We start from the raw sequence: 18431 nt of genomic DNA on the forward strand, positions 1-18431 counted from the left end.
TAATGCTATTAACTTCAAGAATGTAAAACCTAACTTGCCTCAGTCTGATTTACGTAAGGTAATATATTCTTTTGTACAATAAAAGGTCCACAGATCAGATGGGCCCTAAGGAGGGTCCAGTCTTGAGGTTAATAGTATTGTTGAAGGCCCAAGATCTTTCCACTTCTTTGCTCTGCTCACACTATTCCCGAATGTTTTCCTGCTTCTCTTTCACTGTTAATGGAGTAAGGGGAACACATACCCACTTCCTCAGCCCACAACATAAACTGTAAGCCCTCTTCCCACAAATACATGCCCCCCCAGTCTAATTATGCCAAGTGTTTGTTATGGACTTCTCCTTTACTATAGATATTGTCAGGAGAATGCCATGAGCTGATTGGCTTTATGTGAATCAAAATTATCCCAGGTGTTATGGTTTAAATGTGGTGTCCCCCAAAAGCTCATGTGAGATAGTGCAAGAAGATTTGGAGGAGAAATGATTGGGATGTGATCTCCTTTTCATGAGTCCCTGAGGAAGAAGTGAATACTGAATAGTATTGGACCATATAAAGAAAAAAGAGAGATTGGCTTATATAAACAAAATATGATATATGTGTCCAGTAGAATATTATTTGACAATAAAAAGAAGCAAAGTACTGATGCAGTTTAAAACATGGATGAACTACAAAAATAGTATGGTAAGTTTAAAAAGCCAGTCACAGAAGACCATATGTTATATTATTCCATTTAACAAAGTGTTTAGAATAGCCATGTCCATACTTCTAATGAATATAAGTACTCTCTTGGAGGTGATAAAAATGTTCTAAAATTAGATTATGTTCATAGTTGTACAACTTTGTAAATATGTTAAAACCATTAAACTGTATACTTTAAATGAGTGAAGTTTGTTTTATAAATTATATATCAAAAAAGTTGTTAGACTAATAGGTGCTGATATGTAAACAGTACTGTTACTTGAGTTATGATTTTCATAGTACTAGGATAATTTTTCTTCTAGGTCCATGGGACAGTAGGAGAACCCTGGTGGATTTGGGTGGAAGATCCTACAAATGATCATATTTATCATTCAGAGTATTTTCTAGCTCTTAAAAAACAGGTGAATATAACCTTATTATTTAGCTTTCATAAAAAAATACATAAACAATTCTTGTTTTTTACTATCTCTCTGATTTAAGAGTGCCATGAAAGTTTTGTTATGTTCTGTTTTCCTGTTTTGTTTCAAAGGAACACGGAGATTCAGTGTGACAATATTGATTATTCAGTTTGATCCTAGTTCAAGAAATTCATTTATAATCTTTACCATAGTTTAAGGCATGGCTTCTAGAGGCGTGGAATATATAAAATAAGGGGGGTAAAATAATTTCCTGCAAAATAATAAATTGCTTAGTGAAAAGATCATTCCTTGTAAAATTATCTATAAAGACTCAATTGTTGCTACATCTTTAACTCATGTTTTATTTGTAATTTCTCTTTTTATCAGAGAAAGCAAGCTTCCAATTGAAAATCTTGACTAGATAGCAATAGTATTTTATAGCAATATTTTGTTTTCATGCATTTATCTTCTTGATAACCATGTAACCTATATATTTTAAGAGATTTCAGATATTCCACTTAAGATACTGATCAGATTTAAAGAAAAATATTAAGTAAATAATAATATGGTACTTGAAATTATAGAAATCATGAAATAACTGCATGAATCATGTTTGGGAAATTCTGATAATGAATCAAACTGGTAACATGTCATAATGATAACATATTTATAAATAATATAAAGTTAGTATAATTTTTTACCTTCTGTTATGTCAAATAATCCTCAGAAGGAAATCACCTACAAGTTACTGTAGTACCTGAATATCTGAGCTATTTAGAAATACAACATAGTTTATTTTTATTACATCTGGTATAGATACTATTAAGAATTGACTACTAAGAACTTTATTTATTTTAGACTTTATTTCACATTAGGTCATTAGTAAAGAAGCTTAACTACTGGTATTTGCAATCCCTATTTTTGAACCTTTGCTTTCCCAATACTATATCCAAGCAGTTTCTGATAGATGGTTAGGAGCAGAGGCTGTTTGATTATCAGCTTCCAACATCTGATTCTACCAGACAGGCATCAGACCCATACAGGTAACAAATTGAACATTAATGTGTTGATGTGAATTATTGACTTCCCAAAATTGTTATTTTAATTAATGTTGACAAGTATAAAGTTGTTTTATTCTGAATCAAAGTCCAACTTACTTGACAAAATTGTTTCTAAACTGTATGTTCAAAATTTTCAAAATCAAATATGTATATGTAGATAGTCAAATTGTGGACCTTTAATTTTTGTTCATTTAAGCTCCAAAAGCATGAAAGTAGGCTTAGTCAATTCTGATAATCATAGTAATGAGGAGAGTTACTATTTCTGAGTTACTGGACTTTCATCTGTACATATAATCATTATTTCTCCATATAGCCTTCCTTTTTCATTGCAATTGTCATTTATCATTTAATCTGTATTCTCTGTTAAAGTTTTGAGATATCTCTTTTTTTCTTACATTTAGTCCAATTCACATAAACTTAATTCTAGTACAGGTTATCTTTTATCCAAAATTTTTAAAACCTGAAGTGTTTCAAATTTTACATTTTTTTTAGATTTTGGAATGTTTGTATATATATAATAAATTATTAAAAGGGATATATAGTAAGAGCATTCAGCAGCATTTTTTATTGTTGTAATGTATAAACTCTAGGTTTTCATAAAATGAACAAACACCTTTCTATTTTGATTTATTAAAAAAGCAAAATTTCATGAATAAATCTTTGCAGTGATACTTTCAAGTACCCCTGAAATCTATTTCAAAAACATCTTGAAACTAGTATACTAATTTCATTTTTTGAGAATTCATAATTGATGAGTATTGATTTTCAGAGGTCCTTAATTTACTTTACAGACATAAATTAGGAGTCAAATTTTCTTTCCCATGTATATTTCAGACAATCTGCTTGACTTTTCAGAATAAAAATGTTATTCTGACTACTTTAAATAGCATGCTATTTGACAGTCCTTTCAGAAGTGAAAGGAGACCTAAATATGACTTTATAATCTTTCATTTTGTCAAATGTACACCTTATTCATACTATTCATTGAGATACTCTTTATACTACATCTCAATTTCTCTTTGATATCTTGGCATAGCAAAACCAAAAAAATGTATCAAAATAGAATGATATTGAGACTGTATAATCTAGTAATCTACTTATTGCAGAGGGTCTTTCTGGTCTTATTTCATCAAATGTGTTTATGTGATATCTAGAATCTCATAAGTTCAAAATATGTGGAAGTGATGATGTTTTAACTTAAAATATATGCTTCCAATATCATTGCTAGGTTTCTTTCTTTTAATAAAGTACTTAATTCCACATATATTAGCATTATATGTTAATGTCAATTTAATAATTTTTTTCTTAAGCAACCAAATACATATCAACCTATTTATATAATTAGCTGATGTAGTATAAACATACCATCTAGGTAAAATCACTGTAATAGATCATCTTAATTTAACATTGTCAATAACTGTGCATTTGACATTGTACAATTTTAATTTTTAGTCTTTTATTTAAAAAATATGTTTGATTAACATTGCATGCCTTATCATGCAATGTCTTCCTCCTTCCTGGATTTCCAGAGCTACGGAAAATTTAAACAATCATAATCAGACATAGAGAGTATGAAGTTAGCTCTCAGCTATCCTTGTAATAGAGTAGAGCAATGGTTGGGGAAAAGATAACTTCTTAAAGTCATCTTTTTATTTGTTTTTTTTTCCTTTAGGGACAAGGTACCCAGGATTGAACCCAAAGGGCACTTAACCACTGAAGCACATCCCCAGTCTTTTTATTATTATTATTATTTTGAGAGATAGGATATCACTAAATTGCTGAGGCTGTCTTTCAACTTGGGATCTTTCTGTCTCAGCCTCTGAGCTGCTGGAATTACAGGCCTGTGCCACCATGCCCAACTAAGTTAGTTTTTGATTTTAAGTATATTTTTAGAAGAAAATTTACCATATTTTTCATTTTGCAACCATACTATAAAGGTCAGATCAAGGTGTCCTCTTAACTGATTTTTTATATCTTCTTTTTTAAGCTTTGTAATAATTATCTAATTTATTCAGCACCCAGTCCATATAATGAGAAGCAACCAAATCTAGTGTCTTTCAATACATAAATTTACTTTACAAACATAAATTTCCCCAATGATTAGTGAAAGTAAGAAGACCTGTACACTTTAAGGAGAGTTTTTGTTTTATTTTATTTTGTTTTACTCAGTCATGCTGTGTTCTGAAACTACTATCCTTGTTCCTTCCTGAATAAGGCTAAATTCATTTTTGTTTCCATTGGCTATACCAAAAGATCCCTCAGCTACTCAGGATTGGTCAGTGTGTAGCAGATCAAATCTGTTGTTAATGACCCTTCCAATACTGCTGTTTACAAATGGTTTTCATTGATTTATTTTTGTACCATAACATACATACCTTCATGTACTTTTATTCAAGTTATTTCCCTTTTTGGAAGAGAAATATATAGTTGGTTTATAGGGGATTCTTCAATAAAAGTGTTCTATTTATCAGTTATGTTAAATGTAGTGACTGAATAAGATGTGTCACTGGTGTATAAGAATTTATATTAAATATGTTCTTCTCTAGAGATAATTAGGAAATGTTATTCTTTAAAATACAGTATTCAGTATTGTGCATGTTTTTTCAGTTTTTTTTCAGAAGTACCTGTTGGATCTTTTCAGAATTACTGGATCTTCAGCCTTTGCCAATTATGGCTTTGGGATGTAAAGCATATGAAGCCCTGTACAACTTCAGCCACTTTAACCCTGTGCAGACACAAATATTTCATACACTGTATCACACAGACTGTAGTGTCCTAGTTGGAGCACCCACTGGATCAAGAAAGACTGTTGCAGCTGAATTAGCTATTTTCAGAGTCTTCAACAAGTATCCTTCCTCAAAGGTATGTTGAACATATTGTGTGCTTATTATATTCAATTAGAAAAGATAGTTAATGTCTCTAAACTAGCCAAGTCCAAATATCCTGACATACCCTGGTGAATAGCTTTGTTATACTCTCAGTGAATTTTCCAGGGGGCCATATCAGTATTAAATAATTTGTTGCAAAAAACTTGATATCAACTTTGGAGGCTTCTAGGTGAATTTCTCATGTATATAGTGCTCACACATCCTCATATCTATAATTCATGGGTACTTCTTTTATGAGGTAATTAATTCTTAGCTGTACTTGTTAGGTATATAATGATTCATAATCATTCTTTGGATATGAATGAAATGCTAATACTTTAAAACACTTCAATTATACACAGGAAATATAGACATAATTTATGCTACATTCCTCCAAATATTGATATTATCAATTAATGTCAAATAACACCAGAATCAAATAAGTATTGATTTTTATTTTTTTAAAAAACATAATATTTAGTAAATTTTCCCCAATACTATTTTATTTTTAATAAAAATGATTTATATTTGAGGTGTTCAATGTGGTACTTAAATATACATATAAATTATAAAATAATTGCTAGAATCAAGATAGCTAGATATCTGTCACTTCAGATAATCACATATTTTTGCAGTGGGAACATTTAATATCTAGTTAGCAAATTTCAAGTCTGTTAATACGATATTATTAAATACAGTCACCCTTCTGTACCTTAGATGTCTAGAACTTGTTTTACATAAATGAAACTTTGTATCCTTTAAGCAATATCTCCTCTTATCTCCCACTTTCACCCCCTCTTAACCATTATTTTAATCTGCTTCTATGAATTTGACTTTTTTATTATTGCACCTGTTAATGAAATTATTCAGTGTTTTGTTGTTTTCAGCTTATTTCTCTTAACACAATGTATAGTATTGCAAATGGCAAGATTTTATTCTTTTGTAAAGCTGAAAGATCTCCCATTGTGTTTCAGTTTCTTTTTTCATCCATCTTGGGTCACTTAGACTGTTTCTTTTTCTTGGCTTTTCTAATCAATGATGTAATAAACATAGAGTGTACATGTCTTTGGGATATTGATCTCTGTATTCAAAAGTAGAATTCTCTGTAAAGTAGAATTTCTATGATGATGATGATGATGTTTTCCATGTGTAATTTCTTAAGGCTGTCCATGTGTATTTTCCATAATGGCTTCCCCAACTACATTTCTACCAGCAGTGTGTAGCAGTTTCCTTTTCTCCACATCCTTGCCAATACTTTCATTGTTTTAATAATATTCATTCTAACAGATGTGAGGTGTTGACTCATTGCAATTTTTTAAAAATATTTATTTTTTAGTTGTTGTTGGATACAATACCTTTATTTTATTTATTTATTTTTATGTGGTGCTGAGGATTAAACCCAGGGCCTCTCACATGCTTGACGTGTGCTCTACCACTGAGCCACAACCCCAGCCCTCACTGGGATTTTGATCTACATTTACCCAATGATTGTTGAAAGTAAGCACCTTTTCATGTCTGTTAGCCATTCTGTATTTCAACAGAATGATATCTATTGGCCTCATTTGTCCCTCCACCTTTTTTTTTTATAATAGAATTTTTAGCCTTTTTGTTCTTGGGCTATATAAGTTCCTTATAGGTTTTGGATATTAACACCTTACTAACATCTGCAAGTATTTTCTCCTATTACATATGTTATTTTTTTAATTCATTGATGGCTTCCTTTTCTGTGCAGAAGGTTTGTAGCTTTGTTTATCTGTACCTTTTTTTTTCCCTGTGTTCTTGGGAACTTATTCAAAAACTCATTGCTAAGACCAGTGTCAAGATCTTTTTCCCTGTTTTCTTCTAGGAATTTTATGGTTTCAGATCATACATCTAAGTTTTTAGTAAATTTCGAGATGATTATTGCATATGGTGTAAGACAAGGTTCCAGTTTCATTCTGTTAAATGTAGATGTTCAGTTTTCTCAACACCATTTATTGAAGCCTATCCTTTTCTTTCTTAGTATTCTTGTCAGATTAGTGACAGGATGTGTGTTTATTTCTAGACTCTATTCTGTTCTGTTAGTCTATGTATATATGTTGGTGCCAGCACCATACTATCTTAATTATTTAAGATTTGTACTATAATTTGTAGTCAAGAAGTAGAATGCCTCTAACTTTATTCTTTCTCAAGATTTATTTGGTTTTTTGGTTCTTCATGGTTCCTTAATAATTTAGATTTTTTCTATCTCTAAGAAAAATGCTATTGGCATTTGTTAGGGATTACATTGAATCTGAAGATTGTTCTGGGTAGTTAGTTTCTTACTTTTTTCAGTTAAACATTTAATTTTATTTTATATGCTTATAAAACAGCATAATGTGACTCAGATTGCAATAAAGTCTACTTTACTGGAAAGTGGAAGCTGGAAAAGGAGACTGTGATCCAGAATGGGTAGACACTTTTTAATTCTTTATGATGGCAAGTTTCACAACTTCACTGGACCTTTATTCCTTGGTGAAATAGATGAACTGTGATTGCACACATTTATTCTGGTTCTCATGGTTGAGGATTTTTTTCTGTTGTTGTCAGTACTGCTTGAATAAATGTAGGAACAGGGCAAACTTAATTTAACTAAATAAAACTCCAAAGAAAACATAATGATTTCATTACATGAAATCAATCAGGGGCTTCTAAATTTTTCCACAGTTTGTCAAAGAAAGAAAATCAGGTTTTTGTTCTACCCCCACTACCAATTTATTGTGTGACACAAGGGACATCACAACTTCTCTGGAACTTTTTCCTAAAAAATTGTATTAAATCATTTCTAAAGTCCCCATTATTTCTGAAATTCTAGAATTCTTTGATTTCAGCTATAACCTTATGAAAAAGAAAGGTTTTTTTTTCTTTTTATCATTATTATTTTTTACATGAGAGTAGAGTATATTTTGAAATATTATACATACATAGAATAAGTGTAACTTGTTACAATTAGGATACTGTTATTGTGGTTGTACATGATGTAGTGTTACACTGGTCATTTATTTATATATGAGGATAGGAATGATATTCCATATTTCCTATTGCAGTCACCCCCTCCCTTTGCTTCATTTCCCTTTGTCTAGTCCAGTGAATTTCGAAACCCCACTCCCTTTGTTGTGACTTATCATCCACGTATCAGAAAGAACATTATGCCTTTGATTTTTTGTGACTGACATTTAATTTAGAGTGATATTCTTTAGTTCCATCTACTTACAAGCAAATGCCATAATTTTATTCTTCTTTATGACTAAGTAATATTCAATTGTGTATATATACCACAATTTTTTCATCCATTCATCTCTTCAAGTGCACCTAGGTTGGTATCATAGCTATTTTGAATTGAGCTGCTATAAACATTGAAGTAGCTGTGTTACTGTAGTATGCTGATTTTAAGTCCTTTGGATATAAATAAAGGAGTGGAATAACAGAGTCAAATGGTAGTTCCATTCCAAGTTTTCTTTTTTTTAATTATTTCTTACATACATGACAATAGTGGAGTGCAATACATTCATAATTTTTTGCATTACGATTCTTAATACACCTTTATACCACAATTTATCAAATCTCTGTATTTATAGTGTTGACTCTAGCTCAGCAGTTCCTTCGACACAGAATGTACAACCAGTCCAAGTTTTCTAAGGAATCTCCATACTGCTTTCTGAGTGTTTGCACTAATTTGCACTCCCACCAACAATGTATGAATGAACCTCTGCCATTCTGACTGGGGTGAGATGGAATTTCAGTGTAGCTTTGATTTGTTTTTCTCTAATTGCTAGAGATGTTGAACATGTTTTTTCATATATTTTTTGACCATTCATATTTTTTTTTCTTCTGAGTAGTGCCTGTTTAGTTCCTTAACCCATTTGTCAATTGGGTTATTTGTTTTTGTTGTTGTTATTATTTACTTATTTATTTGGTTAAGTTTGTTGATTTCTGTATATATCTTGGAGATCAATGCTCTGTCTGACATGCTGGTGGCAAAGATTTTCTTCCATATTGTAGGCTCTCTGTTCACATTCTTGATTGTTTCCTTTGCTGTGAAGAAACTTTTTATTGATTTTTTATTGATTCTTTATTTTATTTCTTGTGCTTTAGGAATCTTATTGAGGAAGTCCTTTCCTAAGCCAACATGGTTCAGCATTGTAATGCATTCTGCTGTCATATATTTAAAAAAATCAAAAGGAAAAGTTAATACTCTAGTTTGAGACATTTTTTATACAAGTGCTATTTTAGTGAATAACGTATTTTATAAAATTGGAACAGCTAAAATATATGACTGGAATTTTTAAGATCTGCATTAATCCCACTATTGGGAGTTTCTATTTCTGTCATTCCTGAAATTGCACTATAAAGTTGCACAAATTTCTTTCACATTTATTTACTTTATTCAGTTACATAACTATAGAATCATAGATGTTTGTTTTATCCTATTGGTTAAACTTCCTTGCTGTCATTTTTATTTTGCTTCTCAAATTGTCTCAGATTAAAATTTTCTGTAAAGACTGATTGATTGTTCTAATTTTGTGCCTTTGTTCTCATTTAGATATATGGGTACTCTTAGTCATAGAAAGTATTGGCTCAACAGTTTTCCAAGATACAGCCCTCCTAGCGATTGAAAATTATATACTGCATTCATGGCACAGCAGCCTGATCCTGTCCTTTATGGATGGGGCTTGGTACACCACCTCTATAAATTTCCTCTGCTGTCATTTTACTATGAAACCTTAGGAAGATCACTTAAACCCTGATGTCTGAGTTAAAATAATATCTTACAAGCATGAAGCATTATTAATCGTCATAAAGTAAAACAATAAGTTGGGGACTCAAGTAAATAAATCTTAGGATTCTCATGGTTAGTAGGTTTTCTATATCCTTACTGTGTCATAGTGACTTAACATTAAAAATTTTTTATTCTCTTTATTTTATAGAGAGACTTCTGAAATTTGCAAAATAGATATTTAAAGTTTATTGGCAGGGTTTTTTTTGGTCTAAATTTCAAAATAGTACTTTGACATTCTTATTTGTATAACAACATCTAATAAATTAAAAATATATTACATTTCACATAGCCAATATTATATTTTTCTGTACTCTCTATAATTATAGAGATGCATAAGATATATGTGTGTGCACATGTATGTACACATATCAGAGTCGGAGAAAAGGAAAGTAAAGGACACAGAAACAGTTTTCCAGCCCTGGGTTTGGTCCCCAGCAGCACCAAAACAACAACAACAACAACAACAAAAGATGGGTAAACTCAAAAAAGGCCTTTCAATTGAGGATACTATAAGAGAGGACTATGTCTCATTGACAAATGCTTCCCATGTATAGTAAGGTACAGTGGATTGGTAGTGTATTGAAGAATGTCAGTTTTAGAATTGCAGAGTCAAATGCAGTTAGCAGTGAAAATAGTCCTAAGGTAGTATCAAATTTAACAAAAGAAGTACTTAGTCAAATCCTTAATCCAATACTTGCAAGAAATGTTTTGATACAGCAAATGACAGGTAATCTTCAGTACTACTCTTAGTAAAATTCTTTGAAATTTTTAAATGTTTATAATTAAACCAAATGAAAACAAAAGTTAGTGTAGCACAACAGGCTTTAGAAAGCTTTTTCAGATAATTCTTCTAAAAAGACAGGTAGATTATCAGTCAATAACATGTCTATCATAACATGTTTCAAAAAGTATCAATGGTTTGAACATATATTTGGAGGTTTTGTGTCACCTAAGATATGCTGGAAACTTTTCAATACCTGTAGCATCACTATTAAGATTACTTTGGCACAGTGCTTGGCATATAGTAGATATCAGTTTCAGAATGAAATAAATATTTCACTTTTTTCTTTCTAGTTTTTTCATAAGAAAAATTTGTAAAGGATAGATTTATTCTATGTATATAGATTCCCACTTATTTCAAGATTGTCTACCAAATCTGAATTTTCTACCAATAAATGTAGTCTCTGTTATAAATATTTGTGTAGTGCTATCAAATTCATAAAGAGCAGTGTAAACTCTAATCTGGCTGCTCTCCTGGCCAGATTTCCAGAAGCTAAGATCTTGCCATAAAAACCTTATGACGTTTTATTAATGGGTATTTAAAAGCAAATAGTTTTAAGAAATGAGCTTACTCTTGAATGATCAATTCACATAAGCAGCTACTGTGAAATGTTAATCACAACTATAATTTGTACTATATTAGCATTTTGATTAACTTGTAGGCTTGCTAGCACACTTGAAGTGCTGTTACTCATAGTTACAGCTTGGAAATGAGTTTTTGATTAATTAAGTTTGTTAGACAGCAGCTGAGCTTCCTGAATGCTAACCTTTTGGGGGTACAAGTTCAGGAGAAAGTTACTATGAACAACTGGTGCTACTGGAAAATATTCTTATAAATGTACTTACAGCATTTTAATTATTGACAAAATATTGTATCATTACTTGCAACTGACCTGAACCTTTAAAAGAGTGTGCCTTTCTGTCAAGAAAGCTTTTTTAGGTCTTCCCAGCACTGTAAAGCTTTGGGGAGCTCTTGAGTTAAATAATGCATTTGCTAGCAGACGTCTGACAACTAATGTTTTAACAAGCTGCCTAGGATAAACTTCCATGGTTATGTTATTGTTTTGTAATGAACTTTTAATTTGAGAATAGTTTTAGATTTCCAGGAAAGTGGCAAAAATATAGAGTTCCTGTGTACCTTGAACCTGCTTTTCCTCTAGTGTTAGTAGCTTATATACATTAACAAGTTATTTTTGCTATCAACAAAAGTGCATATTCATTCATAACTCTCTAATTTGTATTTCATATCTTTTCTGTACTCAAGAATTTCATTTAGAATACCACATTATTTAACTGTACTCTTCATGTCTCCTTTGACTCCTCTTATCTTGACTGTGACAGTTTCTCTTACTTTGTTGTTTTTCCATTAATAACCACTAGATTTTTATAAATCAATGCAATTTTCTTCTCATTCTGGACTAACTAAATCTTTATTTTAAATCTTATAACAGTATATTATCTTCATATCATTTAACCTGAATAGAATTAGCAACATCACCATCCATTTTAACTTTCATCATGATATGATTTTCCTGTGCTGTTGCAGTGCCTGTACAATCACTGGTGACATCAAGACGACTCCAAGAGATACAGGGGGCAGGGGTCCCTGGAGGAGGAGGGAGGATCAAGAGAAAAGGAAAAGAGGGTACAAGTCTATAGAATGTGCCCACTATGTAGAAAAAGTCTGGAACATTATCTGTCCAGCTCCACTCATGCATCCTACAGCCAGAATCTTGACAACACTGAGGGTTAAACTCACAGATTTCTCAAATTGAACTTTAGATTTTAGGAGAAATTTTTAATAATAAATCTTAGAGCCAGGGGGGGCTGGGATGTGGCTCAAGCGGTAGCGCGCTCGCCTAGCATGCGTGCGGCCCAGGTTCGATCCTCAGCAGCACCACATACCAACAAAGATGTTGTGTCTGCCGAGAACTAAGAAAAAATAAATAAATGTTAAAATTCTCTCTCTCTGTCCCCCTCTCTCACTCTTCTCTTTAAAAAAAAATCTTAGAGCCAGATATATTAATATACCTTTTTATGGTATCATTTTTCTTCTAATGATATCATTTTTTCTTTTAATAGCCTAGGTCAGTGATTCAGTTATCTTACAAAGAAGCTGACTTAATTTGATCACAGTACTCAATTTTTCTATTCTACCCTTGAATTATTTAACTAAAGAATTCAGGTGTGTCAAAAAGGTAAATGCCTAAAGATCAAATATTCAGATGTAGTTATAACCAATGGTAGATTAAAATTAATTTTTAAATTTTATGTGTTTAAAATTTATGTTAACATAAGTTTTAAATTCACTTGCAGAGATAATAATTAAATAAACACATAATTTTATCTGCAGTTTGTAATTTCAGCTATGTAAACAAAAGAGAATCAGATGTAAGCCATCTCAAATCCTTTTGAAACAAGACAGGGTGCAAGTCAGCAGAAGTAATGGGTTATTGTGCAATGAGCGTAGATCTGAGAGAAATCCTTAACTCCATCCCATTTTTTTTTAACCAGAGGAATGACATAGTGAGTTTCAGTTTCCCTGTCTGTGGAAAGCAGGTAATACTGATGCCTGCCTCATAGTTGGTATTGTTATGGATTAAATGATAGCCATTTGTGAAAGTGTTTTATACTATATATTACTGTACAAATATTTTCATTATATTATATATACATACTGTCTACACAGTCTGGACTTTATATAATTCACCATTTGAATCTTTTCACAATAATTGCATGAGATTCATAATACTTGCTATAAAATATAGAGATATTGTCAAACTTTAAGTATTAGCTGTTTAAAGCATAATTGGCAATCTCAGAAGATAAGAAGAAAAATATCAGTAGATTTGAATAAATCTGACATGCAAAAATAGTTCCAGCACTATAAAACTGTGGTTGAATTTAAATGCTAAGATCAAGTTTGATGAACTTAGGGAATTCTTGAAATGGATTCAAAATAAATGTTGAGGACATGAAATGTATCTAAGTCAAAAAGCACACCTTGACTTTAGGAATCTCACACCCAAAACATTTCCTTCTAGAGATTGTTCATTTTCTAAGTTCTCACTGTTTTAAGCCTTGTCTTCTTGTTTGTTTTTTTTTTTCCATTGCTGTTTTGTTTGGCTTTACCCTTGTATATAACCAAGTACTTCAGAAGCTCTTGGACTTCCTATATGGGGAGGAGTTCTAGCAAGAGTATATTGTCTCTTTTTATTTTTTGCCTCCTCCTTTCACATTATCCTTCTTTCTCTCCTCCCTTCTCTTGTTCTCTTGCTGAAATAGAAGCAGATACACACACCATCTTCATTTCACCTTTCTCTCTGAAACTCTTGAGTTGGCTGATTCTTTTACTTTCCACAGTAAGAGTAGACCTCCCTGGGTCTCTCCAACCACTTCCTTCTCAGATTCCTGCTTCTTCCATCTATGTTGTTTTTAATTTTCATTGTACATAAGATTTGTTTTCAAGTGTCTCCCAATCTCTAGATCTCTTTCCCCACCTTCCTTAAGCACCAGTTAATAGCCTTCAGCTCTCCATCTTTGGTTCCATCACAGAAGCTTAAACAAATAACCTTATGAATATCATAATGGTATGCATCCCAAACTCCTTTACTCTTATTGCTGTTATATCCAAACCACTTCAACCTCCACCTTTGTGATATCATCTTCCAAGTCACCTCTTTGGCTGCACCATTTTTGTCAATCAACTTGACTAAACATTTGTGATACTATGACCTGGGATATCTTCTCTCCTTCCTGATCCCTCAGTTTATTCCTCAGTCCCATTAAAACCTCGATTGCCACCTAAATAGCATCAGTCCCAGAGTTAGCCATTTTAACAATAATGCCAGAATTCCCTAAAAGATCTTACCTCCTTGGGTAACACCTGAATTCTCTGCTTTCACACCCAAGTTATTCATAATTGCTGTAAACAACCACAGGGCACTGCTAATTTTTGCTAGTACAGAGTCATTGAAGCTCACAGCAGCTATAATTTTGTTTTGTTGTTTTCCACATCTTTCATCCTACCAGTAATTATTCCCAGCATTTTTCTTTCTCACAGCATAAGATATCACCTCCAATTTACAGAGATTACTGAAAGCCTCTGGCATCAGTATCATCAGTTTCTGGACCTCAGAAACCCTCATCTTCTGAACTCAGGAGGGTTTTTTCTCCATACAGCTTATTTTGTATTTAGTATAATCTTCCTCTGACCTTAAGAATCTTATTGCCCACCTAAAATGATAAAAAGCAAACTTCATAAAAACAAATAATTACATACTATGAGTGTATTAGTATTTAATCACTGAAAGAGTAAAGCTTGGACAGAAGACAAACCTTAAAAAGTACGTAATCAAATAATATTTTTCAGATGAGGAAAATAAATACCAGGAGTTAAGGGATTTTCCCAAGGTTTCATAGTAAAATTAGAGGCACGGAACTTGAAACTGTCATTCTGAGTCTCTCTGAATTGTACCACACACCACCTTCAAATCAGTGTCAGATATTCATGAATCATACTATTGTTTACACTTTATCCAAAATTTAAAAAGTTGGCCTTCCATTTTCTTCAATTCCATATCTGCAGGTTCAATCAATGGTACATTAAAAATGTAAAGGAAAGAAATTGTATCTGTATTGAATATGTACAGCATATTTTTCTCATCATATTTCCTAAACAATTCAGTATAACATCTAATTGCATAATGTTTACATTTTATTTGGTATTGTAAGTTATCTAGAGAGAATTTAAAGCATACAGGAAGATACATACAAATTCTCCACTTTAAGTAAGAGATTTACCATCTAAAAATTTTGGTATCTGCCAGGGTTCTACAACCAATCCCTCTTATATACCAAGGGATTACTGACTATATTCACTTTAAATACAGTGTGTTGTCAGGAAAACTTCTCAAAGTTTCATTGTTACAGCTATACCCATTTCTCATAAAATCTGTAATTCTAGTTTATAACCCCATTTAAATTCTACACACCTTCCATATTACCCACAATGTTGTTAAAGTAAATCATTTGGATTGTATTTGAATCCCACTTACTAGAATTATGCAGGCTTAGACATGTTTCTTTACCTCTTTTAGCCACAATTTCTCCATCTGTGAAATAGGCTTAAATTCAGTATCTTACATAAAACATTTTTCAGAATTTTTGGCAAATAGTAGACACTTAACAAATGTCTGTTCTTGGCCTTGAGAATCCTTAGATATCCTCCTCCATTATTCTTTTCTGTCTTTCCAGATCTCCTGGTAACCTCAATTCTACTCTCTCTACTTCTGCCACAGACAGGGTGGCTCATATAACTCTTTGACAGGATTTCAGAGTCCAGAGCTCCAGTCTCTACTTTCTCCACAGCTCATTTTCACCTTAACTTCTTACCTGGCTTCATAGTAGCACTCTAGTTAAAATGTGTTCAAGACCAAACTCATCGCCTCCTTTTCAACCCACCCCTCATCAGCAAATGGCAATTGCCCCACTGCTTCTAGTAATAAGGATAAAGGTTTTCTTTGGTTACATTGTAATTTTATAAATGCATAGTGTACTAGAAATCACATTTCCACTCTGCCATGACTGGATATGAGAAATTGTTTTGAATCAGCAATCAATTGAAATTGGTGCCATTGTGGTAGAAGGTCTTATGCAGTGAGCCCCATGTATTTTCCCCCTGTACTCAGAATTATTCTTTGATAGATTGTGTGCCAAGGAGAAAGTGGATAAGAGGTGAAAGGGGATTCAGTATCTACCTAATATTAATGTAAAGTTGCTAAAAATTGTCCAGGGTTCTTTCTCAACGTACTGAAGAAGCCTTTTATTGTTAAGCCTTGCATCACTGTAAAGGACTTCAAGGTAACATGGAAACTAAGCCATATTCTCCACTGTAGCCAAAGCCAGACTCTGGAGAGGAGCATATTAGACCTTATCTTCCAGACAGACTACTATAAAGATAAGGCGATAGAGTCAGTTCTTCTAGGCTCAGTCATATAAAGGTACATACTACCAGAATCCCCCAGCTTGTTTACCTAGACCACCCCCATCCTTACCTCCTATTAGTTAACACACTTCTGAAGAGTAAAATAAACTTGCCTACTGAATTGAGAAGGCCCACACCTTCCAGTGTGACCTAAGTTGCAGGATCAGATTTTGACCTTCTCTCCTGGCTTTCCTATAACTGCACACCTCTTTTGATGGACCTGTACTTTCCATCCCATGCATCTCCTTTGCCCATCTACTACTGCCCAGTGTAGAAATCAACAACAAAAAGATCAAAGAAAATTTCTGTTAGAAAGAATGGGTTGATTTAGGATGTCTTTATCTTATCATAGAGGAACTTTAAAATATGCATTTGTCCATTAGTATCCACTCTGTAGCATAGTATATTAGGTACTAATATAGTAAGTAGAACATTTCATTTTACCCTCATACATCACCTAAAAGGAAATATGATACCTTTTTGTGGGGGGATTGTTGTTAGAGAACTCAGGTTTATGATTCCGGTGTACCCAGATGAGCTAGTGCTCTGAAATTCTGGGCCCCGAGCTGAGGTTATGTGGAACTGTTGTAGGAAATTTGATATCATTTCTTTTAACCATTACAACATTGGTGAGTTTGAATTACTGAACTGTGTGACCAAGAATCATGCACAGGAATTCTTCAATAAGTAGTACACAGATGCAGAATGAATGCAGTGAAATACCTCCAAGCGAAATCACAAGTGACCTTCACCACAGGCAGCAGTTTCTCAAAAACTGTAAGCTTACATTTCTAAGAGCTATATTAAAAAAAAAATCTAGCACTAAACTACACTCTTACAGGGATGAGTAATTAAGTAACACTTTTACAAAGACCAAAACTGTAAAGTAATATAATGTAATGTAATGTAAACCAATGTTTCTTCTTCATTTCCCCCTCTGATGCCTGTCTGTATCATATGAGGCATCAACCTTTATAAAGCTGGATATTTAAGGTCTTTCTGTTCAGAAGTCTGGACCATCTTTAGTTTTGTTGCTTTTAGGCATGATGTAACAAACTGGACCAGGCAGTTTAACATGTAAGGAGTGAATATAAGGCCTAGGAGTGTCATAGCAAGGGGTCTTGCCAGGGGCAAGAGCCAGGCTTCCCAGCTAGGTTCACCTCTTGAATTTTTCAAGTTTCCATTGTCATAGCAACTCCAGATCACCTTCACCCATGCTGACCGGTTCCAATTGGATTACAGATTTTATGGTTAGAAGGAACCTTTTTTTTTAATCTCTCAAAGTTTCAGAATCTGGTCTCTGGCAGTTAACAGATAGTTTGCTAAAGAATGTGACATTCTGTCCACTTAGGCCAGGCAGGGCTGCAAGTATCTTGCTTCTTGGAAAAGAAAGCATGTGGAGGTGAAATATGGTACCCTTCTATTAGTGAGAAGCTTAGGTTCAGTAGGGTAAAGTGATCTTCCTGAGTTATAAATGAGACAGAATTAGGATACAAATCTGTGTGTGTGTGTGACATCAAAACTTGTGTTTTATCTTCTGTTTTGTACAGTAACTTAGGCAGAATTTATTATAATTCTTATAATTTTTTAATCTATATTCTTTTGTTTGTTAGTTTGTTACCGAGGATTAAACCCAGGGGTGCTTAACCACTGAGCCATATACCCAGCCCTTTTTATTTTTTAAGACAGGGTCTTGCCAAGATGCTTAGGACATTAATTACATTACTGAGGCTGGCTTTGAACTTAAAATCCTCCTGTCCCAGCCTCCTGAGCCACTGGGATTATCAGCATGTACCATGGGCTTTCCAGTGTTCTTTAGTAGAACAGGTATTTTTTGAGTGTTTTT

At 32.8% G+C, this 18431-nt stretch overlaps 1 protein-coding gene across 6 annotated transcripts in view; it reads left to right on the forward strand.

Annotated features, from left to right (window-relative positions):
• Nucleotides 1-18431, forward strand: part of LOC144374545 (biotin--protein ligase-like) — a 62061-nt gene that overhangs the window by 32585 nt on the left and 11045 nt on the right. For 3 of the 6 annotated variants that reach the window (XR_013433914.1, XR_013433915.1, XR_013433911.1), the window contains exons 4-6: nt 998-1096; nt 1969-2136; nt 4762-5016. The gene's annotated coding sequence lies outside the window, so the exon portion shown is untranslated. Of the gene's footprint in view, nt 1-997; nt 1097-1968; nt 2382-4761; nt 5017-18431 lie in introns of those variants that run through there. The other 3 variants (XR_013433913.1, XR_013433912.1, XR_013433916.1) reach the window with 3 other exon arrangements.

Source organism: Ictidomys tridecemlineatus, unplaced genomic scaffold, assembly GCF_052094955.1.
Source record: "Ictidomys tridecemlineatus isolate mIctTri1 unplaced genomic scaffold, mIctTri1.hap1 Scaffold_737, whole genome shotgun sequence".
NCBI lineage: Eukaryota > Metazoa > Chordata > Mammalia > Rodentia > Sciuridae > Ictidomys > Ictidomys tridecemlineatus.